This window comes from Ailuropoda melanoleuca, chromosome 6, assembly GCF_002007445.2.
Source record: "Ailuropoda melanoleuca isolate Jingjing chromosome 6, ASM200744v2, whole genome shotgun sequence".
Taxonomy (NCBI): domain Eukaryota; kingdom Metazoa; phylum Chordata; class Mammalia; order Carnivora; family Ursidae; genus Ailuropoda; species Ailuropoda melanoleuca.
In genome coordinates this window covers 54,282,030-54,306,402 of record NC_048223.1, presented here as the reverse complement: position 1 = coordinate 54,306,402, position 24,373 = coordinate 54,282,030, and the positions used below count along the sequence as shown (strand labels likewise).

At 37.1% G+C, this 24,373-nt stretch overlaps 1 pseudogene; it reads left to right on the top strand.

Moving 5' to 3' along the window:
- The first annotated feature begins 699 nt into the window (after positions 1-699).
- LOC100480025 overlaps positions 700-24,373 on the top strand; it is a 44,952-nt pseudogene continuing 21,278 nt past the window's right edge.

Sequence of the window (24,373 nt, the reverse complement as noted above, 5' to 3'; positions counted from 1 at the left end):
TATCTTCCTGCGTCTCAGGCTGATTCTGTGGATGTTCCTGCTGGTCTGGTACCTATCCAGCTCAACTCAGGGGATCGGCTGAAAAAGGGGTCCCCTACTCCTCTGCCATCTTACTCCCTGTGTACACTTCTTAACTAGGTTAGTGAATGCCACATTAGTAGGGAAAAATAATAATTTGCTGTTCAATTCAGCTAGTGTGATTGTCAAATCCAGACAGGCAGAAGTCAGAGTCAGGGATTCATTAGAGCCCTTTCTAGAAAGCACATTACCAAAACATTTCTGTAAAATAAATAACTATATTTTTAGAAGACCTCATAAACACAGTAAAAGTAGTTTTCCTCTTCTGTGTACAATTTGTTCAGAGAAAGGAAGTTAATTAGCACATACGGAACACCTGCTAAGAACCCGGAGCTGTTAGGTGCTTCACGTTCTCTGTCACTGGACTCTCTAAAGAAACCCTGTAGGTAAATCTTGTCTTCTCTCCAAATCGAAGATCAGGAAGTAGGCATCATGTACTCAATCTCTCACTAAGCAGTTACCTAAAAAGTCTTATGTACTGGGCATGGTGCTAACTTCTAAGGGTCTTGTGGTGAATCGTATGGGTACATGGGGCTTACGTCTGTCAGTGAATAAATACATTTTACAAATTATTGTTTTAAATTTTTTGTTGTTTTTAAAATGGCTTTGTATATGATGAATATGTCAATAGAAGATATGACAAAAGCAGATATAAAGATGACCTGGTCTGATTCAGGGAGTATGGAAAATTCTCCCAGAGAAAATAACCTTATGACTCAGACGATTAACTTGACCTATGTTGTAGAGCAGCGTGTGGAAGAAACACCATTTGAATCTGTCAGTCTGACACTACAGTCTATGTACTTCACTGTCATATGTTGGCATATCTAGTGAGTCAGATAGCTACTTAGTTGGCTATTCAAGAAGAGTTTGTGTGCACTTGCTGTGTAAGTGTTCGTGCAGAATCTGTGTCCAGGAGTATATCATATGTGCCTTAACCACAAAGGAAATAATATGCAGTGAGGGGACCCTGCTCCATCACCCAGTAATGGAGACTCCAGGGAACACCTCAGGAGAAATCTAGACCAAGGGGAATGAGCCAAGAACTAGCAACACTGACAGTCTTCTTTTCAAGTCAGGTCAGTTTGCACTGATGTTGGGTGACCTCAAGCTACATAGTTCAAAGCAGCAACCAATAGCTAGATTTCAGCTGCATACCTTCCTCCTCTGGGACCAAATAGTAGCCTGTCTTCCATTCATCCATGACCTCAGCCAAGTCCCCCAATTTGTCAGATCTGAACTTAGTGAGATAACAGGTCCACTCACACTGTAGATTTGCTTCCTATCTGATGTCTGCAGCCCGGTGCCCTCACTGAGGCACTGGGGCTCACATCCTTCTCCTTTCTCATCAGGCCCAGCCCAAATATCTGAGTGACCCAGAACAAGCATACAGATAGCAGCCCACATACAATAGTCCTAATATTTAAAGTATGTATGTCTCAAGCCAATAAACCAAGCCAGCCAAATCCAAAGTCAATCTGTAATACTTCCTTCAGACCCACTATGTGTTAAGTTCTATTTGTCTAAGTTTGAAGATTGTTTTTACTTTGCAACTAAATAAGTTTTGATGTGAGAAACCAAGGCAGAAGAAAAATGATTAAATTTCCTTACTACCTAGAGCCCACTGACAAGTCCTTGAAACAGGCAGAGTGACACTCCTCTAGGGACTCAACTGCCTCAATGTTAATACTTTGCTAAGGGCAAAAGGCAATCCTAGCCTGACACCCCCCCCACACACACACACACCTTGGATAAGTGTACTTTAACATATAAAAATTCCTTTGGAAATTACCTCTATCTCTAAACTCCCAAGATACATGTTGGCAATCACCACCACCCCCAAGCATATGGCCCACTGATATACATCTGAAGGGTCTCATGACTAAAGTTTCATTAGATGGTAATAAATGACCTTTTCCCAACAACAGCTAGCTCCCCTCAAGGTTCTTGAAACCTTGTTTCCAAAATTTCTTAGAGACTGATGCTCACCCTAACTGCCTCCCAACTTGAGAGTATATAATGGGCCACTCCTCATGGCCCCAGTGCAGCTCTTTCTGCCTATGGGTCCTGTCCCCATGCTTTAATAAAATCACCTTTTCACACCAAAGATATCTCAAGAATTCTTTCTTGGCCATTGGCTTCGAACCCTAACATCTTTCCTACATCAAGCTTCATCTAATGGAAGCATTAGCTGACATTTTAGATGACATTATTAATTAACACATTAGAAGACTAGTTTAACACCACCTCAAACACAGTAACTGAACTCTATATAATTCCAGACAAGAGTAAAACCAAATGGCTATAGCCAAAATGATAAATGAATGTGCCATAGAATTTATGCTGCTCCCTGGTGGGGGACTCTTTTTCAGCTTTAACTCAGCTTTGAGCTTATACTTCTCTTACAAGAGGAGCAAATTTAAATTTCAACCACTGCCAGGATCAGGCCACAGCAGCAGCAGGAGGCAGGATGGGGAGGAGGAGAAAGGCCAGAGGGTAAGGCCCACTAGAGAAACACCTTGGAGCACTGAGTAGATAGCTTTAGAGATTTGACAAATGCCATGACTTTGAAATAACAGAACTCAAGAGGCAGTAACGTTGAAAAACCTGAACTTTGAGAAATGACGTGTGCAGAGTGAGACATCTCTATCACCAGTAAATAACACTGTTTTTACCAAGAAAAGACAGTACTGGCCAGTCTGATGAGGGCCTGAAACAACATACAACACCCCAAAGAGGAACAACTTTATATGGATGTCAAAATAAAACAGATCAACACACTACAGAGTGTCCCTTTGGCCACAGTGGGCCAATTCTTAATAGGAAACATTATGTTAAGATAGGCCTATCTTTATATTATTTTAAATGTTTGTACAAAATTACATTTAGCCAGAAAATGAACCATATCCAATTTTCATTCCAATGACATTTGTGTGTATAGGCAGTTTTCGATTTGTTCTTTTATTTATGATGAGTATTTATGACTATGTTTGAAAACTGGATTTAAATTAGCACAAATAGTTATTTCAATAAACATTCCCAGTCATGGAGTGTGTGGACCAAATAAATACTTCTCTTTAAAGAAAGTGAAATTAGCCAGGCTTCTCTCTGGCTGATTTGTTACACCTGCCATTAGCATATCGTACCCCATTTTAACTAATTTATTCCAGAAGAGGCCCCGTTAATAGCCTCTTATGTGTGTTGACACATTAATAATAATAGTAATAACCTTCTGAGAAATAAGACTGCTTTTTCAAACAGCTACGGAGAAGGTCCCATATAAGGAAATCATCACAAAAATTACAAATCCAAATGCTGAACAAGGGTCAAAGCCAAGAAGCATACACATATTTTTTTAAAGAAAGCAATATGGAAAAAAAAAAAAGAAGCAAAATATGCCAAATAAAAGTGCTTTCTTTCTTATTTCTATGCTAATTTAGAGGGTTTGCATAATAAAATAAAGAGCATCAACAGGGTGTTTCCTTCCTGAGAGCATAAAGAGAGCCACCTCACTACCTACAGGAGACTACAGATGATAAAGACTTTTATCTTGCATAGATTCTGATGACAATAGCATTTTGTATTTTAATGAATTTCAAGTTCACAGTTGTATCCTTAATGATTTTGCCGGTGACAATGTGCTACTCAAAGGTAATTAAAACCTGATTCTCTGAATATTATTTTTTACACATGCTACCGAGGCAGACAAAGCCATTGGATGGTTGCATTGAGACCTTTTGTTTCATGATAAAATAATTTTTGAAAAGGGAAAAGATAGAACATCCCAATATAATGAAATTCTCTGAAGGAAAATTCTGCAGACAATTGATATTTAATTTAGTGAATACTAAGAATTGCTTATCTTTAAAGTTTGACCTGTAATTACAGTGCACAAGGTACAAATTGAAATCTTAAGCAACTGCCAAAGGGACAGTTCCTGGAAGCTGAATTTATTAAGTCTGATATCACCTTTGTTTCAATGAAGTAGAAATTTAGAAAACTTAATCTTTAAATGTTGGAATAAGATTATTTATATATAGTCAGTATCTAACTGCACATGTTTACCACCCAAGTTACCAGAATGTGGAAGTCAAAAATTGCTAGTCATTTTTTTTTTTTTAATGTGGTCTCTCCTTTCCACTGAAAAAACTGATAGCAATTTAAACTAGGATTGCAGTTGGGGAAAAGCTGTCGAGTACAATTTGCATCATAAATAGAAAACATGTAATTAGAGATACCCAGATAGAAATGCTGACAGGTCATCTGTCTGTGTTAGGTTGATGGTCATGTAGAGGAGGGAAACTTGCATGATACGGGCTATTAGTAAGATGCTTTACATCATTTGTATTGGAACAAAACAAAAAGTGGAATGGACAACATAAACCCCGAGAAAGGTGTACCTCCATATTGCATTACATCTGTTCTTGAATAGAATGAAAAACAGTCAGCGTATGATTTCCAAACAGTTATGCTTATCACAACAAGAAATATGTTATATGCTGTGTGTGAAAGGTAACTCCAGATCAGTCCCTTTAATGGACTCTTCTTCCAATCCCATCACTTCTACCCTAGTGCTGTGTTCTCATTCTTCCGTGGTATCATACCTACAATGCTTTCAACTGCCATCAGTTTGCTGTTGGCTCTCGGATCAAGATCCCCATCTCTGTTCAGTGCCCTGAGATCCTGGAGCATACATCCAACAGCTCGGTGCTTGTTTCCATGTGCTGGTGATACAAACTCCTTAAGCCTTTCTGTCCCCAAGTCAGTTCCCCCTCCACCGTTTCCCAACCATTTCTGCCTTCAGTGCTCCCACCCCTCCACCTACCCATTATTCTTGAATCATCTTTGACATATCCCGCCTATTTTCCCTTCACACTTAATCTACTGCCAGAGTCTTTTGGATCTACCTCCAGCATGTACCTCGATGACATTTTCTTCATACCACCTCCATGATCACATTATTCGTCCTAGCTATTATCGGTGTGTGGCCACACCAGTGTGATGTGGCACTCCTGCTCCTTTCCAAGTCATTCTCCACAAATAAGCCAGAGCAATACCTCATGAAACAATGCCTTCATGAGTGCTTGAAAACCTGAACTGCTTCTAATTAAACTTGTGTGACAACTGGAGGATACAAGTCATTCTTTCAGAAAGTCATACTGGGTCAGATAGGGTGACAAGCAAAAGCAAAGTTGTCTAGCAGGCCTCAGATCATTCTCTCTTCTCTGTTTCAGGTCATTTTAACGACCTTCTAGCCCTATTGACCAAGAAGAGCCCCAGGTTCTCTACTAGATGCTTGGATGTGTACCTACAAGGGAAGCATCTACACAGAGACAATGGATTCCCATAATCCTCGCTGCAATCTTCCCATTTTGTCCCATCCACAGTGGCTGAACCTGGTTGTTTTCTCAGATTTTCTCATTATTCAACTACTAAAAGCCAAAATAGAGGGCAAATCGTGAAAGCAGCAAGGGGAAAATGAAAGATTATAAACAGGGGAACAATGGGAAAATTAATAACTTTTTTTTTAATAAGTAACCATGGATATCTGAGTACAGATCCTTTGCCTGTTTGCTTAAGTTTATTTATAAGTATCCTATGGTTTTTGGTGTAATTGTAAATGGGATTGACTACTTAATTTCTCTTTCTTCTGTCTCATTGTTAGTGCATAGAAAAACTCATGAAAGAAACTGAGGAAGACAAAAAGAAATGGAAAAACATTCCATGCTCATGGATTGGAAGAACAAATATTGTTAAAATGTCTATGCTACCTAGAGCAATCTGTAAGTTCGATGCAATCCCTATCAAAATATCAACAACTTTTTTCACAGAGCTGAAACAAATAATCCTAAAATTTGTATGGAACCAGAAAAGACCCCAAATAGCCAGAGAAATGTTGAAAAAGAAAACCAAAGCTGGTGGCTTCACACTGCCAGACTTTAAGCTCTATTACAAAGCTGTGACCATCAAGACAGCATGGGACTGGCACAAAAACAGACACATAGATCAATGGAACAGAATAGGCAACCCAGAAATGGACCCTCAACTCTGGTCAACTAATCTTTGACAAAGCAGGAAAGACTATCCAATGGAAAAAAGACAGTCTCTTCAACAAATGGTGCTGGGAAAGTTGGACAGCCATATACAGAAGAATTAAACTGGACCATTTTCTTACACCATACACAAAAGTAGACTCAAAATAGATGAAAGACCTAAATGTGAAACAGGAATCCACCAAAATCCTAGAGAAGAACACAGGCAGCAAACTCTGTGACGTTGGTTGCAGCATCTTCTTGCTGGATATGTCTCCAAAGGCCAGGGGAACAAAGGTAAAATTGAACTATTGGGAATTTATCAAGATAAAAAGCTTTTACACAGCAAATGAAACAGCCGACAAAACCAGAAGACCACCAATAGAATGGCAGAATATAGTTGCAAATTTCTTATCAGATAAAGGGCTAGTATCCAAAATCTATAAGGAACTTATCAAACTCAACACTCAAAGAACAAATAATCCAATCAAGAAATGTACAGAAGACACGAACAGACATTTCTCCAAAGAAGACAAATGGCTAACAGACACATGAAAAAATACTCAACATCACTCGGCATGAGGGAAATACAAATCAAAACCACAATGAGATACCACCTCACACCAGTCAGAATGGCTAAAACTAACAAGTCAGGAAATGACAGTTGTTGGCAAGGATGTGGAGAAAGGGGAACCCTCTTACACTGTTAGTGGGAATGCAAACTGGTGCAGCCACCCTGGAAAACAGTATGGAGCTTCCTCAAAAAGTTGAAAATAGAGCTACCCTAAGACCCAGCAATTGCACTACTAGGAATTTACCCCAAAGATACAAATGTAGTGATTCAAAGGGGCACCTTCATCCCAACGTTTATAGCAGCAATGTCCACAATAGCCAAACTATGGAAAGAGCCCAGATGTCCATCAACAGATGAGTGGATAAAGAAGATGTGCTATACATAAACAATGAATATTATGTAGCCATCAAAAAAACGAAATCTTGCCATTTGCAATGACGTGGATGGAACTAGAGGGTATTAAGCTAAGTGAAATGAGTCAATCAGAGAAAGACCATTATATGATCTCACTCATGTGGAATTTAAAAAACAAAATGGAGGATCATAGGGAAAGGGAGGGAAAAAAACAAGACGAAATTAGAGAGTAAGACAAACCATAAGAGACTCTTAATCATAGGAAACAAACTGAGGGTTGCTGGAGGGAAGAGGTGGGGGATGGGGTAACTGGGTAATGGTCATTAAGGAGGGCAGGTGAAGTAATGAGCACTAGGTATTATATAAGATCGATGAATCACTGAATTCTACCCAAACTAATAATACATTATATGTTAATTAATTGAATTTAAAATTTAAACAAAAGCAGAAATTGAAAAAAAAAACAAACCACAAAAAGAAACCATGGATATCAGCTTAGAGTAGAACAACAACTATAAAATGTTAAGAGAGGGGGGCCTGCTGACTCAGTTGGTAGAGCATGCAACTCTTGATCTCAGAGTTGTGAGCTCAAGCCCCACAATGGGCTTAGACCCTACTGTTAAATGCTAAAAGAAATCTACCCAGAATTCTATATCTTAATGAAAATGTTCTTCAAAAATGAAGGCAAAATAAAAGAATTTTCTGAGAAAAGAAAACGGACAGAATTCTTTGCCAGCATATCTGCTTTATATGAGATGATAAAAGAAGTTCTTCAGGATTAATGGAAATTATATAAGACAAAAACTCAGATCCACAGAATAGCCAAAGCATACTAAAAATGGTAAATGTCAAAGAAAATTTGAAAAGTGAAAGAAATTTTTTTTATTCTTCTCCATTTCTGTATAAATCACCTAAGTGTTTCAAGCAAAAATTATAACATTTTCTTCAGAGTTTATAATCTATGTGGATAAGATACACATAATAATTACAACATGAAAAATTAAGGATAGTCATGGCAATATACAATTGCAAGGCTTGCTATGTTTTACATGAACTGATACAGTATTAATAGTAGTTAGAATTAAAAGTTAAAGGCACATGTTTTATATGGGAGAACATCCTCTTTTTAAAAAAAGAATTTAGCTGAAAAGCCAATAGAAAAATTAAAGTGAAATTCTGAAAATATTCAAATAATCCAATAAAAGTCAGAAAGGAGAAACTGAGGAACGAAAACAAAACAGAAGAGAGAAGTGGACAATAAATAATAAAATGGTAGCCCCAAAATCAAGTATACAAACAGATATAATGGACAACAACAGAAAGAGATTTCAGAATGAAATTAAAAACTAGTCCCAACTATAGGATGTCTATAAGAGTCATACTTCAAATGTAAACAGAGGCAACATGGAAGGAAATATATGGAAAAAACACCTGTTATGCAAACATTAAGGACAGGAAGGCTGCAGTGGCTAAATTAGTAGGTGCTACAGTCCCCTGTGTGGGCAGATGAATCCTACCCCAAAATTTGATTCAGTGGTTGAGACTGCTGAGGCCATATGCATATACCAAAAGGGTAGGAAATGGTTTATTACCTACATAATTGAGGTCTTGCAGAAGCAGGGGCAGACCACTAACGCAGGTCCAACAGGGAAGATCTGGGTCTTTATGTAGTCAGAGGCTGGGGCTGGGGTGGCAGTCACTGGGCTCAGGAAGTTCAGTGAGATTTCAGTTTCCCACCTGCACCAAGGAGGAAGCAGTCATGCTTGCTTTTCTCTAAGGAAAAAAGAAAAATTGAGCACTAATGATCTGTCGCCCACCCTAAGGAATAGGAAAGAGAAGAAAAATTATCCAAAGTATGTTGAGGGAGGGGGAAAATAAAGTTAAGAGCAGAATTCCATCAGAGAGAAAATTAAAAAAATAAAGAAAATCCATGAACCCAAAACTGGTTATTTGAGAAGTTTTATAAAATTGATAAGCCTCTAGGCAAGACGATCTAAAAAGAAAAAGAGAAAAAAATGGCAATTTTAGGAATAAAAGGGGGACATAACTAGCTACCTTACATACATTAAAGTGATAATAAGGGAGTATTATCAACAACATAGTACCAATAAGTTTGACAATGTAGATACAATGGACAGAATCCTTAAAAGTCAAAAATTATTGAAATTGACTTTAAAAAATAGAAAACTTAAAAAGCTCTCTATCAATAACAAATATTCAATTCAGTATATAATACCTTCCTCAAAGAAAATTAGGATATGGCTACACTGGTGTGTTTTTTCAAATATTTTAGGCAGAATTATTACTCTTTTAACATAAATTTGCAAAAAATAGAAGAGGGAATGCTTCACAGCTTGCTTTATGAGGCCATTACTACCATGATATCAATCCAGTCAAAGATAGAAAAAAGAAAGCTACAGATAATTAGATAAAAAATCTTTAACAGAATTTTAGTAAAATGAATTCAATGATATGTAAAAAAGAACAATATTTCATGACCATGTAAGGTTTGTTTCAGAAATTAAAGTTTTATAACAATTAAAATCATCAAATGTAATTCTCCATGTTAATGGAATAAAGAGAAAAAGAACACATAATTATTGCAAGAGACGCAAGGAAAAAAGCACCTGACAAATTCAACTTCCATTTAAGATCAAACCTCTCAGGAAACAGGAATAAAAGGGAACTTCCTTAACCAGATTAAAGGCAACTGTGATAAAATTTGCAGCTAGCATCAAAATACCAAGGTTTGGCTTTCTAGCTAAGACCAGGATCAAGGCAAGAATGTCCGCTTTCAACAATTCTATTCAATATTGTACTGAAGGACCTACCCAGCGCAGTAGACAAGAAAAAGGAAAAAAATCATAAAAATTTGGAAGGGAAAAGTAAAACTCTTAAGTTGAAGTGACATGATCAAACAGGTAGAAGTTCTTAACGACGCCACCAAAAAAAAAAAATTACTGGAATTAAAAAGAATAGGGGCGCCTGGGTGGCACAGCGGTTAAGCGTCTGCCTTCAGCTCAGGGCGTGATCCCAGCGTTATGGGATCGAGCCCCCACATCAGGCTCCTCCGCTATGAGCCTGCTTCTTCCTCTCCCACTCCCCCTGCTTGTGTTCCCTCTCTCACTGGCTGTCTCTATCTCTGNAAAAAAAAAAAAAAAAATTTTAAAAAAAAAAAAAAAAAAAAAAAAGAATAAGTTGGGCAAGTTCACAGGATACAAGATAAATGTACAAAGATAATTCGTATTCACATACAGTAGCAATGAAGAATTAGAAAATAAAATTATAAAACAATTCCATTTATAATAACATCAAAATACTTGGCAATAAATTATTGAAAAATGCAAGATAAATATACTGAAAAATATAAAATATTGAAGGTTTAGGAAAATCAAGATAGTTAAAATGACAATTCTCCCTAAACTGATCTACAGAGTCCATGCAATTCCAATTAAAATACTAGCAGGATTTTATTTTTAAAGAAATAGAGAAGTTGATTTTAAAATTTATATGCAAATACAAAGGATCTCAGAGAACTAAAAGGAAAAGAGGACCATATTTGAAGAATTAGCACTCCCTAATTTCTAGGGTTATTACCAAGCTACATTAATCAAGTCAGTGAGACATTAGCATAATGAGAGAAATATAGATCAATGGAACAGAATAGGGTCAATAATAAACCCGTACTTACATGATAAATTGATTTTCTCCAAAAGTATAAATGTAATTTAATAGGTAAAGGTAGACTTTACAACAAATGGTATTAGAATAACAGGATATCTACTTGGAAAATAATAATACTCCCTAACCTCACACCAGAAATAAAACTTAACTCAAAATGAATCATAAACCTAAATATGTTAGCTAAAACCATAAAACTTCTAGAAGACGACAAATAACAAAATCTTTGTGAAATTGGTTAAGGAAAGATTTCTCACACAGAACACACAAAAAAAAAATCTGTAAAAGAATTAGCCAATTAATAAAATGAACTTTGTGAAAATTAAAACCATGTCTTCTTTGTATTAGGGTTTTCCAGAGAAACAGAACCAACAGGATATGGATAGATAGATGAAAGATATAGATAGATGATAGATCGATGATTAGATAGATAGATTATAAATACAGATGGATGATAGGTAGAGGATAGATAGGTAGACATTGATGATAGATATTTAGATGATAGAAAAGGAAGGAAGGAAGGAAGGAAGGAAGGAAGGAAGGAAGGAAGGAAGGAAGGAAGGAAGGGAGAAAGGAATTTTAAGAAATTGGCTCATGTGATTGTGTGGAGACTTGGCAAACCCTAAATCTGCAGGATAGGCCAACAGACCGGAGGCCCAGGGAAGTTGCAGTAAGTCTTTGGGCCACCAATTTAAATGTCAGTTCAAACCAAAAAATACCTTTACTGAAATATTCAGAATAATGTTTGACCAAATATCTGGGTACCACAGCCTAACCTAGCAAAGTTGACACATAAAATTAGCTATCATATCTTCAAGTTAACAAAAGACAAGCTACATTTGGGAGAAAATTTGCAGAGCATAAATCTGAAAAAGAGCTTGCATCCAGAATATTTACAGCACAATATTAATAAGACAAATGATCCAATAAAAAACGGTCAACATGTTTCCTTAAACTGAAAGAAATGACGTTATGTTGGCAAGAATGTAGAGCAACTGGAAGTATCCTGCCCTGCCAATGGGAATGACAAATAGTGCAACCACTTTAAAAAATACTATGTTAACATACTCTAAATTTAAACATAATTTTACCACTTGACCTTGTAATCTCACTCGTGGCATTGTGCAATACAACAGCCACCAGCCAGATGTGACTATTGAAATTCAAACGTAAGTTAATTAAAATTAAATAATATCCAAGTTTAGTTTTCTCAGTCACACTAGCCACATTTCCAGTTCCAAATAGCCATGCGTGGCTGGGGACTACCATATTGCACAATGTGGCTACAGGGACATTTCCATCATCACAGAACACTGTATTACATCGTGCTTCGTTAAAGATATTACCCAAGAGAAACCCAAGAAAACATATGTCTCCACAAAAACTTATCTCGTGATGTTCACAGCAGCATTATTCCTAATAACACAAAATTAGATGCAACACAATTGTTGATTAACTGATAAAGGGATAAGCAAACTGTGGTATACTCGTATTATGGAATACCACTCAACAATACAAAAGAACCAAATACTAATAGACACAACGGTAGGGATGATTCTCAGAAATATGCTAGAGAAATAAGTCTAATACTGAAGACTTTACACAGTATGAACATATGTATATGAAATTCTTGAGAATGCAAAATTATAGTGACAGGAAGCAGATCCATGATTGTGTATGGCTGGTAGTCTGGAGGGAGCTGGCTGCAAAGGGGCCTGAGGAAACTTTGTAGAGTGACAGAACTTCACTTATCTAGAATTTGATGGGGCTCCTATGATTGTATATGATTAGTGAAATCCATATCTAATATCAGTGAATTTTTTCATATATGAAGTATATTTCAGTAGAACCAAAACAAGCATGCACACGTGCATACACACACATACAAAACCACTGAGTACTGCTTAGTTCACCTGAGTTTCATATTTTCAAAAGAGAGAGCAACCACACAGCTGCATGGGTACTTTGACAAAGATGTTACTGCAATGCAGGGAGGACTTTTTTTTAAATAAATGTTGCTGTGCCAATTGGATATGCATTTGGAAAAAGTGACTCTTGATCCCAGCCTCACACAGCATATCAAAATTAACACCATGTTCATTGCAGATCTAACTGAAAAAGGTAAAACATATAATATCTTTGGGACTTTGGAGAGGCACAGATTTCTTTCACAGGACATGAAAATAAATAATCATAAATAATAACAAAAACTTGAATGAGTCAGAACATATTATAATTAAGGATTATCATGAGTAGAGAGGAAAAGATTTGTCATAGAATGGGAAAAGGTGTTTGTGATATTTAACAAAGGGTCGAATCCATAATATAAAGAATTTTTACAAGGTGCTAAGAAGTCAAGATGAAACTTAAATATTGGCAAAAAACTTGTTCAGGAAATTCATACAAGTATACTCTAATGGCCAAAGGGCATATAATGTGTGCTCAACCTTTCAGACATTAGGAAACTGCAAAAATCACTCCATAGAATTATATTCCTATTAGAATTGATACAATTTGAAAAGAAGATGAAGGAAAAGGAGAAGAAGAAAATATATACCAAGTTTAGGTGAGAATGTAGTAAAACTATGACTTTCATGTATCGCTGAAGGTGCTTATATTGATGCATTCACTTTGGAAAACTATCAGAGAGTGACTAATAGAACTGAATATGTGTGAGGCCTATGACCCAGCAATTCCACCCATAGGTATATGTCCAACAGGTATGCATTCGCGTTTACTAGAAGACATGCAAAAAAATGTTCAGGTAAACATTATTTGTCAAAACAAAAGAAACAGAAACCAAAAAAAAAAAAAAAATCTCATCAATAGTTGAGAGAGAAAATAGCCTTTACTGTTCTCAGACAATGGACTTCTATAGCAGTTGGAATGAATAATCTGAAACTATCTGCAATGAAATAGATGAATATCATGAACTCAATGTTCAGTGAAAGAACCAGACAAGGGGCGCCTGGGTGGCTCAGCGGGTTAAGCGTCTGCCTTCAGCTCAGGTCATGATCTCAGGGTCCTGGGATGGAGCCCCCCATCCGGCTACCTGTTTGGCGAGGAATCTGCTTCTCCCTCTCCCTCTCCCTCTGACTCTCCCCGCTATTCTTGCTCACACACACACACTCTCTCTCTCAAATAAATAAGTAAAATCTTAAAAAAAAAAAAAGAAAGAAAGAAAAAAAGAATCTAGACAAAAAGGGAGTACATAGTGTATAATTCCAATTCCTAGAAATATCAAAAAACAAGCAAAACTATTCCATGCTGTTAAGAGATCAGGACAATAGTTGCTCTTGGCAGAGAAAGTCATAGACATTAAGGCGAGTTTGTGTTTTATTTCTTTATCTCTATGCTCTTTATAAAGATGTGAGCAATTTGTGAAGATTTTATTAAACTGCACACTATTTGAATGTTTACTATATTTTAAGAAAAGTTGTTTTTAAAAACAGCAGTCCAAGAAAAAGAAAGAAGTAGTTTATTATTAAAAGCACAACATCAAAAGCCCGAAGGGCTAAAGATGGGACAGAAAAGAGGAATTTTCAAGCTACCCAGAGAAACATTATTTATGGAGGCATGAAAAGTACTTGTCTAGATTCTCATCCCAGCTTCCTCAGAGATGCATTATCTTGTTGAACAGCATCGTTTGTTTTGCTTTCATTTATGAAGCTGGTCCTAACAACTAAAAATCTCTGGATCTTCACACTGCAAACTACTCAAGATGTCCACATTAGTACCAGACGGCGGACAATGTGAGAGTACAGGAACGGCTCTCCGTGATAGCCAGTAACATCATGTGAAATACAAACAAATATCTGCTTATTTGTCGCTTTGTGCAAAGTGCTTTCAATTCCTTATAACATTTGTTTTTCAAATTGTAGCTTCCTTTCTGTAAGAGGCTGGCAAAACTTGGAGAAAAGGTCTGAAACAGTATGGCTTTCAAATTCAGAAGGAGATAAAACACCCTGTACAGTAAAGAAACAAAAGAAAAAAAAAATGTCCTTAGATTGAGTCATTTGCATGATGGTATGAAGAGAAAACTCAGAATCTTATTCATGAAAAGTGAAGGATCATTGCAAATAAATGAAAAGGGCATGCAAGTGATATGAGCTTGAAAAACCTATGAAAACATATTAACCAAATACAATGGTTCCTATAAATAGAACAAAGCCAAATGGATTCTCCCCTTGTGAAACTGACTTAGCAGATTTTCCACACAAATGGGAATCACATAAATTTTTGTCTATTTTAAAGTTGATGAATAGGATAAAATATTAAAATGTAGGCAATCCATAGTAAAAATCAAATGACAGTGCTATTTCTGTCAAAGTAAAATGTCTTCCAATTTGCATGTGAATTACCTGTGGTAAAGAAAGGGAAATTCACATGCACACAAAAGAAAAAGTTTCCTTGATGCCCATTATCTGCACAAGCACGGTTCCCAGTTTATTTGTAACCATCCTTCCTGTTAAATTATTCAAACACTTGCCAGACAATACAGAGTTTAATTTGAACATACGGCGAGCACCTACAATTCCTATACTAATGTCTTTGGCAAACATGCTCAGATTATTCTCTCCACCTCTACCCCTCACTCACTATACAATATTTTGAAGCCGCCTTCAGAAACAAAAGTGCTAAGTGTAATTTTTTCGGAAAGATTTTCCCTATTAAAAGAAATTTAACAATTAAATCTTCGGAAATAAATGTTAAGTCTACTGAAAATAAATTTCACAAAACAAAGGAACAGTGCTTGAGATCCTTGAAGAAAAAAAAAAAGCAAATAAAAGGAATCCCTGAGAAAAGAAATGAGGCTTAAGTTTCAAGGAACACACACAAGAGTTTTTAAAGTATTTTATACTATTTTTTCCATCATGGTGATAGAATTTCTGAGAGCTTAAAATTCACGGTAAGCCCCCTCAGTTCAACTTCAGTTTAAACAAGTGGGAAATGAATGACCAGCAGAGTTAAATCAAGTTCTCAAATCACATCATAAGCCTGTTTCAGAGGCAGCGCTGGCCCCCAGCCTCCTGACTGTCTCATCCAAGGTTCATGGACTCTTCCACACCTCATCTCTTGAGGAATACTCCTTCCAATCGTGAGTTATATCGGCTTGCTATGTATGCATTGTTATAAGAAAATGAATGTAATTTTTCCAAAACTCCCAGTGCCCTGGATCAAACCTTGCCAGCTATAAAAATCAAATTATTCTCCCCAGGCTTTGACTTCATGACATTAACTAGAATACTGTGTGTAATTTCACTGTGATTCTTGGGAGGTCAGTCTCCTTTCTTGTAAATAATTCTTTAAATATGAGAGCTCTATATCTCCAGTTTGTCAACCCACTCTATCAAGCCTTCAGAGTATATTTGTGAGTGCCTATAAAATCCTGTTTTTATTCCCTAAGAAGTAGCCCTACACTACGCTGAGTACAAAAGCTGACAGCAGGGTAAAGGTTAAGTGCCAGTGTTTGAGTTTAGACTAATTGAACAAGAAAGCCGTCTACTGGATGAAACATTGCACTTGAGATCTAGTCCCTTCTTGCCAGTGAGTGACGGTCCCCTGCAGCAGCTCTCTTTCCCTCCTTTCTTCCCCAGATAAATGAGATTCAGTAATAACATTTGAGAGCAGAATGGCAAGGATTGAAGAAGCAAGCAGTTCCTTTCACGTACATCCCATTTATCAAAGATACACGGAAGCTGGCATAAATAGTCCAATTTCTGGATTCCTTCTACCTGAAATGAGCAGGAAGAAATAACAAATAGATTCTGTGTTCACTCTCAACTCTTTAACCTCTTCTCTAGACAGATGGAATACCCCAAAGTATGTCCTAAACTCTCAAACTACCTTTCTGTTGATGGTGACTATTCCTCTACTCACCTCCTAAGTGTAGATACTGCTTACTATTCTCTCCTAAACAGTCCCATGTTGTAAGGACCAATAGAATCATATCGTTGCCATGCTCAAGGATTGTTGAAAGTCTGCTCACCCTAAAATACACAACGAAGTCATTGGTATGGCATCCAAAGCCATCTACCAACTGGTCCCAACGTCTTTCTATCTGCCAATATACTCTCAACCCACCATGGAAGTTCACATTATTTTACAAGTATTTCAAACACCTCTAAAACACTATCCTTCTATTGAAGTGTCTTTTTTAAGGAGGCTCCTCGCCCAGCACAGGGCTTGAACTCAAGACCCTGAGATCGAGACCTGAGCTGAGATCAAGAGTCAGACCCTCAACCCCCTGAGCCACCTAGGTGCCCCCTTCCTTTTCTTGAATTCTAACTGCATCCCTTTGTCAGCTTTTAACAAATAAATTTCATATGTTTCTTATGAAACTTTCCCAAAGCTCCCTTGATCAAGTATTTTTAATTTCTATTTGTATTCCCTCTACTCTGCCTCTCAGATCATGTCGCAGTCTGTCTTCTATAAGCCGTGCGCCTTTTCTCTTCCAGCACGTGTTCTTTAAGCTCCTGAATCTTATCTTCACGCTTGATCAGAACCACAAGCAATACTCCTCATAAGTAGTACACACACACTATACAGGCGTACAGAAGTGTGAATGCTGCACTAACAGAGAAGTGACTACAATAAGGCCTCGTTTGACTTGGCAAACATAGAAGGATTTACTCTAGAATGAAATTTGACATCAGTTTTTTTTTTCCAGAAATGAAGAAAATTAGTATATCAGTGTTTCATTAGGGAAACGGACATTACAGCAGCTATTCCAAGAAGGAAAGTATTTGATACAGAAAATTAGCAGCTCTCAAAACCATTTGGAGACCTAGAGAGCAAGGTCAGGAAAAATCTGCTGTTCAAGATATCAGGAACTGCAGGAGACAACGGCCAGTGAGGTCAGCTACCTGCTGCTCTGATGAGTGACTGACTCGCAGGGGGATGCCCAGAATCACTGGAAATGCCTCCCGGCTTCCAAGGCCAAGGCCCACACTCCTGCCCCAACCCGCCATGAGGCATCAGGCCTTCTGTTTGTTTTCCACCACCCAAATTTCATACAAGTGTCTCTAATTGATTTCTCCGAGTGCTGGCAGAGGTTCTGGGAAATGTAGTTACAGGATTCTAGGCCCTATTATGTAAGAGGCAATATTGAAAAGGTAAAAGATTGTTAAATATTTAATGGCTAATTGGACACACAAAGACCCAGAGGTCACCGTGAGTCAGGACTGTTTTTCTGAGCTGTGGAATTTTGATACAAACATACATGACAAAGTGAGAGAATTCTATGCAACAGCCCAGAAGTTTAACCCAGTCGAGCTAAACAAGTTGACCCAGGATGTCACAGTGTAGTTATTTAGCTGACAGAGACCCAATTAAAGACTTAAAAAACAATAAATTATGTATTTCTTGAAATGTGTCTTATTGCAAAGTCTAAGTGATACCATTTAAAAAGAGGGGAAATAAAATTAATTGATAAGAAGAAAAAACACTTTAAAATTTCATTATTTTCATGTGAAAGAAAGATTGTTTTTACCATTAACAGGGATCTCAATATTTTAAGAGGCTGAAAAAGTTGCCAAATCAGTAGTAAAAACTATTACTTCGATGTGGAAGAAAAAATAGAGCCCCTGACATGAACTCCACCAGGAAGCTACCAATGTTCCATAATTGGCTAGAAGGAAACCCACATTTCCCATGCTTCTTTCTTTCATATAACCACATTTATATTTGTAATGCAGCAACTTCTGGAACATTAAAATTCTGTCAATTTTCACTCATTTCTTTAGCCTGCCTTTTTATTTCTCTGTTCTTCAGTATTTGCATATGAGTGTGTTTTAGGAGCAAATAAGACCTGGATTATACGAAGACCATGAAACCCACAGCTGTGAAAATAGGCATGAGTCATATTGGAAGCAAATACTGTCAACATATAGGATGGCACATTTGTAGGAAAACTGCCCCCTTCCCAAAAAGGATGGGGCTAAAGGGGTGTAGAAGAAAGAAAAATGAGAAAATATACATGATGTATGTAAGTCTGTAAAGCATTATGAAACGTTAGTGACTCTACCGCTAAGAGCTGTGTATAATCTCTCTGTTCCTCCATTGTGTTTGTTCTTTAACCATATAGGTGATGTAAAAACTGTGTTGCCCATGGCCCGCTAGGCATTCCTCTGACGGGAGCACCCCAAACTGTGAGGCTGTGGTCCTCCCTCTGCTTCAACCTGAGCAATCATTCCCCCTGCAAAGTCTGCATCAGATTCCACTGGAGCTGGGGATTGTTAAGCTGAAGGACAATTTGAGAAACACTGGTTTAGTGAACTACAAAAGGTGATGCCCGAGGACTGTGATGTTTTCTTTTTGTCGGGTGGCATTAGATGAAACCTCTCAAAGGATATAAACATCTGTCTATTTTAAAAGGTGTCCAGGAAAGAAGACTTCATTATGGCTTTTGTGCTATATTCCTCAGCCGTACTTTCATCCTGAATTTCTCTTTGGGGGATTTAGTTCTGCTTCACCAGTAATCAAAGAAATAAATTAATGCCCATATAAAAGACCATTTTTAATCTATCAGATGAGAAAAAAACTCAAAAGGAGAAACTTTTTAAAGGATGTGTATAGACAACAATTTCTCGTATTTCCAAAGAAGTTCTCACTTGGGATGGACTTGTGGGAAAGAAAGCAAATTGGCAATATATGTCAAAACCATAACATGTTTCTGCACTTTGAATCCATAATGTCACTTCTACAAATGAAGCCTAAAAAATTGTCCAGTGAATGAAATTATTTGTCAATCCAGATATTCATTTCTGTACTATTCTCTAGCAAGTATATCAGAACTAATACAGATTAAGGGTATCATATTAACTGTGCTACATACATGCATATATTGGTATATGTAGGCAATAAATATAGGCTTTTGAGAATTGCTAATGACACAGAAGACTCTTTTGTGATATAATGTTAATTGTAAGAAAACAGAAAAATGCACAGCAGAAATGCTACAATATACAATAAAGGGTGGTGAATATATGTAATATTTTCCATTTATAATATGTTCTGTATTTTCCAAAGGATAAATATTAAGTCCATCATAAACAAAAGACTAGTTGAGCAATTTCATATGCAGTGGAGGTACAGAAAAAAAAAATGTTTGCTCTCTCAGAGATAACATTTTACATAATGAATGTATTTTAGACTGTCTATCCTTGCAAGTAAAAGTGCAGAACATTGCTGGTCTACTTTATATTATCTCAATTTCGATATGATGCAAATCATTCTTCCTTTCAGCAATCTATTATTTTACATGAGAGTTGACATTTCACCTCAGAATACTGACTCATCTAGATTCAGTTTCCCAATATCTGAGTTTAAAGATGATCACTTGTTTGCTAAACTATTGTCAAAGATAAACAAAGCTAGGGGCGCCTGGGTGGCACAGCGGTTGGGCGTCTGCCTTCGGCTCAGGGCGTGATCCCCGGCGTTATGGGATCGAGCCCCACATCAGGCTCCTCCGCTATGAGCCTGCTTCTTCCTCTCCCACTCCCCCTGCTTGTGTTCCCTCTCTCACTGGCTGTCTCTATCTCTGTCGAATAAATAAATAAAATCTTTAAAAAAAAAAAAAGATAAAAAAAGCTGGACACCAGTTAAAGTGATGACAGATTTTAATTAGTAATAGCTATTGCAATGGGGAAAAGAATGCATCTTGCACTGAACCCTCCTTTGATTTGTAGAGATGACTGGACATATTGAAGGAAGAATGATGGAGTAGAAAGGGGGGCAAGTGGGTGCTTGGTAGACTCTAAGAAGTGAAGAATCACCAAGGGTTGGTCAGTGTAGATGCAATTGGGCCAGCTGGGTCTGCTAGCTGGCAATTATCAAGCTTAGGATTCTATCCTCCTGCAGATATTGGGAGACAGAGGCTGTGTCTCAAGTCACTGTGGGGCAGAGTTCAGACCTAGCAGAGACAAGAGCTCAGAGAAGACTGGCTAGAATTTGGTCAAAGAGAATCTTTGTCAGTATCAACATCTTCCAAGTGGAATCTGACTGCCTCAAGTACATCACACATGAAAGAAGAAAGTTCTTGCAACTTAGAAAGTCCATCCATGTACTTACCTCCTTATCCATATATCTAGCAGCAGTTTTGGGGTTTTTTTAAGCACCCAATGATCGACATATAAGCCAGTTGAGTAACATTGAGAGCTTGAGTATGATCTATTTAAGTAATTATTACTCTTTGTTGTTACCAGAGAATCCCAGAAAAAGTACTTAAAGCAATCAATAATACATATTAATTAAGTTCATACTACAAATTCAGCTTGTAAGGACAATATTTATATATCAAAAGTGATTTGGGGAAAATGGCAAAAGTTTTAACTCACATACCTATGCATAATTCATCTATTACCTTCAATTCAACAATAATTTATTGAGAGTCTGCTTATAACAGGCAATGTGTTTCATAACTCACTCACTACGCATCTCAACAAGCTGTTCTCGGTGGCTAAGACAGTAATTGAAGATGAATGTTTTTGTGTAAGATTTTTCATGAATCTTTTAGAAATAAAATTAGTAGTGGGGCAGACTTCATCCTGATCTTTAGTGTGAATATTCCCATACTAAGCTGGGGTACCATAGCTGTATTTTCAAATACAACTCTATTTCATGCTGTATTTTCAAGCCGTGTATATCTGTACTTTCAAGAAAGATATATTGGAAACTGACCAAAGTCATGTATAATTTAATAACTTTCCAGAAGTAAGATCATCTTAAAGGAAACATCTAATATTGTGTTTAGAAGAAAGATCTTTGAAGTTAGGTAAACCAAGGATTGATTCCTCAATTGTTCTCTAGCTTTGTGACCTTGGACAAGTCACTAGGCTTCTCTGGGACTCCATTTCATCTGTAAATTAAGGTTAATTCTTATCACATAGAATGTTGCTCTAAGGTTAGATAAGATAATGTAAATACAACTCCTGATACATAATAAAGTCTCAGTAATAATTGTTATGTAGACTCTTTTTTTTTTATTACAAGCATGCCTTGGAGATATGCCAGGTTCAATTCCAGACCACCCACAATAAACCAAATACTGCAATTAAGTGAGTCAAATGAATTTTTTGGTTTCTTGGTACATATAAAAGGTATGTTTAGGGGCACCTGGGTGGCTCAGTGGGTTAAGCATCTGCCTTCAGCTCAGGTCATGGGATTGAGTCCTGCTTCGGGCTCCCTGCTCAGCAGGGAGTCTGCTTCTCCTTCTCCGTCAGAACATGAAATTAGTGTCATTGAGGTGGAGACTTGGGGGGGGCGTTGCAGCGGTTTGGGGAGATTAAAGCTTCATTTGGGGCTCATTATGTAGGTGTTGACCTGTAGTTGTTTCTTTTAGATAGCAGGTACCCAAATGAAGAATTATTATATGCACATCTGTGTTTTAGGATAATGGCTTGGACTTTCCTCCATACAGTATGCAAATCCTAAGTTTTCTCTCAATAGACATACATTTTGAACAAGTTCATGAGTTACAGAGAGGCAGGGAGAGCTCTCATTTAGCAAACTACTAATAACAAATGAGAATTTTTTGATTTGTTTGCCTTGAGGTTTACAATACCTAGCCTTACTTTTGGGCCTAGAATAAGTGCAAGTCCCCTCTCTTAAGTGCCCCACCAGAGAATCCACAACAAATCTGCAGCTGAGGGTCTCTGCCACATATTCAATTGCTCCTGTAAAGAAAGAATCAAGATACATGAAAACAGTGGTCAGTGCTAAGAGAATGAATTCTACATTAGGAAGGCAAGAAACCAAGCCATCCATACACAAGTAGGCTTAAATTGGAGAAGAGCTTTCCATGTTTGTCTACGCCATATTGCTACTCTGATGGACATATGGGATAATACCTGAGGAACATTTCTCCATTTAAATCATCCTTTTGTTAATGATATTTATTTATTTATTTATTTATTTATTTATTTATTTATTTATTTAAGAGAGAGAGAGAGAGAGAGACAGCCAGGGAGAAGCAGAGGGAGAGGGAGGAGAGAATCTCAAGCAGACTCCCCACTGAGCGTGGTGCTCAACGTGGGGTCTGATCTCACGACCCTGAGATCATGACCTGAGTGGAAATCAAGAGTCAGAAGCTTAACCGACTGCGCCACCCAGGTGCCCCTGAATTGTCCTTTCATTATTGCACCAAAATAAGTTGTCAAGTACTCAGCAGTACTGCACCATGTTTCTATGTTACCAAGTTTATTTCCTAACATAAATACAGGACTTTTCCACATTTCAGAGTTTAAAAATTCATTAGTATAAATGGCTTTGTAAACATACTGTGCAGTGCAGATTGCCTTGACGGTCATCAAAATGCTATTACAAGATTTATTTTAAAATTATAAACTGTTAAAAGATAATGCTACACACACTTCAGGCCTAATAGTCATTTCACAAATGTAGGTTCCTCAAAAGGACTGATTTAATAGTTATTAATATGATCATTGAGAACTAGTGACCAAGAAGAAAATCTGGCGATGTTCAAAATCAAATCCTTGATATATCTGCAAACCACAACAAACCTGATTCTAGTCCTATTGTTTTTACTTCTGTTAATAGGACCATTACCCTTCTAGGTATCCAAGCTTTAAACCTCAAAATTGTGTTTAAATTCCTCTCTCTCTTATCCCTTCAAAATCTGGTTGGTCACAAAGCCCTATAGATTAAAATATACTACTTCTAAGATATCTGTGATTCAATACATATATATACAGACACATACACGTATATATACCTATATATTATATATATACCCTGTGTGTGTGTGTGTATATATATGTATATATATATATATGTGTGTATATATATATATATATATACTCTGTGTGTGTGTGTATATATATATGTGCTTGCCATCTCACTAGTTTAAATCCTTATTACCGTATCTGGACTATCCCAAATAACTTCTAAATTGCCTTATTGCCTTCAGGCTCTCTCTGCTCAATCCAAACCACACAGTGTTGTCATAGGAACTTTATTCCCTTCGCTCCCTGATCAAACACTTTCAACAGACTCCCCTTCGCCTACAAGATAACTCATTAGCATTACATACCAGACTCTCCAAATACTGTTTTCAAACTGTCTTTCACTAAACCTTTTCACTCACTGTGTATTCCTCCCAAACAGGACCTCACCATTGGTCTAACAATCATCAGGTGCATTTTGAGAATATTTTTGCTTACATGATGCATATCAATAGGTAGTGATAATTCTTCCCTCTTGAAGGACTATAAAATTTGCTTCTAAATATTGTTGCATTTTCTAGCGTGCATCACACACACACACACACACATAACTTTATGCTATGTTCTCCATAATAGCATTTTTTTCCATAATACCTTTTAAAGCTTTGTTCATAGGATCTAATTGGAAGGCACAGGGATTACTATACGGGAAGATAGGGGCCTGGAGAGGACTAACAGTACCAAGCTCTTAGCACACCCACCCACTACTTCAATCCAATAGCTAGGATTTTATTTTTTTATTTAATGAAGTATCATATGGTATTCAATTTTATTTTTTAAGTAGTTTTATTTATTTATTTATTATTTATTTATTTATTTTTATTTTTTTATTTGAGAGAGAGAGAGTGCAAGAGTGCAAACACAGGGTAGGGGGCAGAGGGAGAGAGAGAGAGAGAATCTTAAGCAAGCTC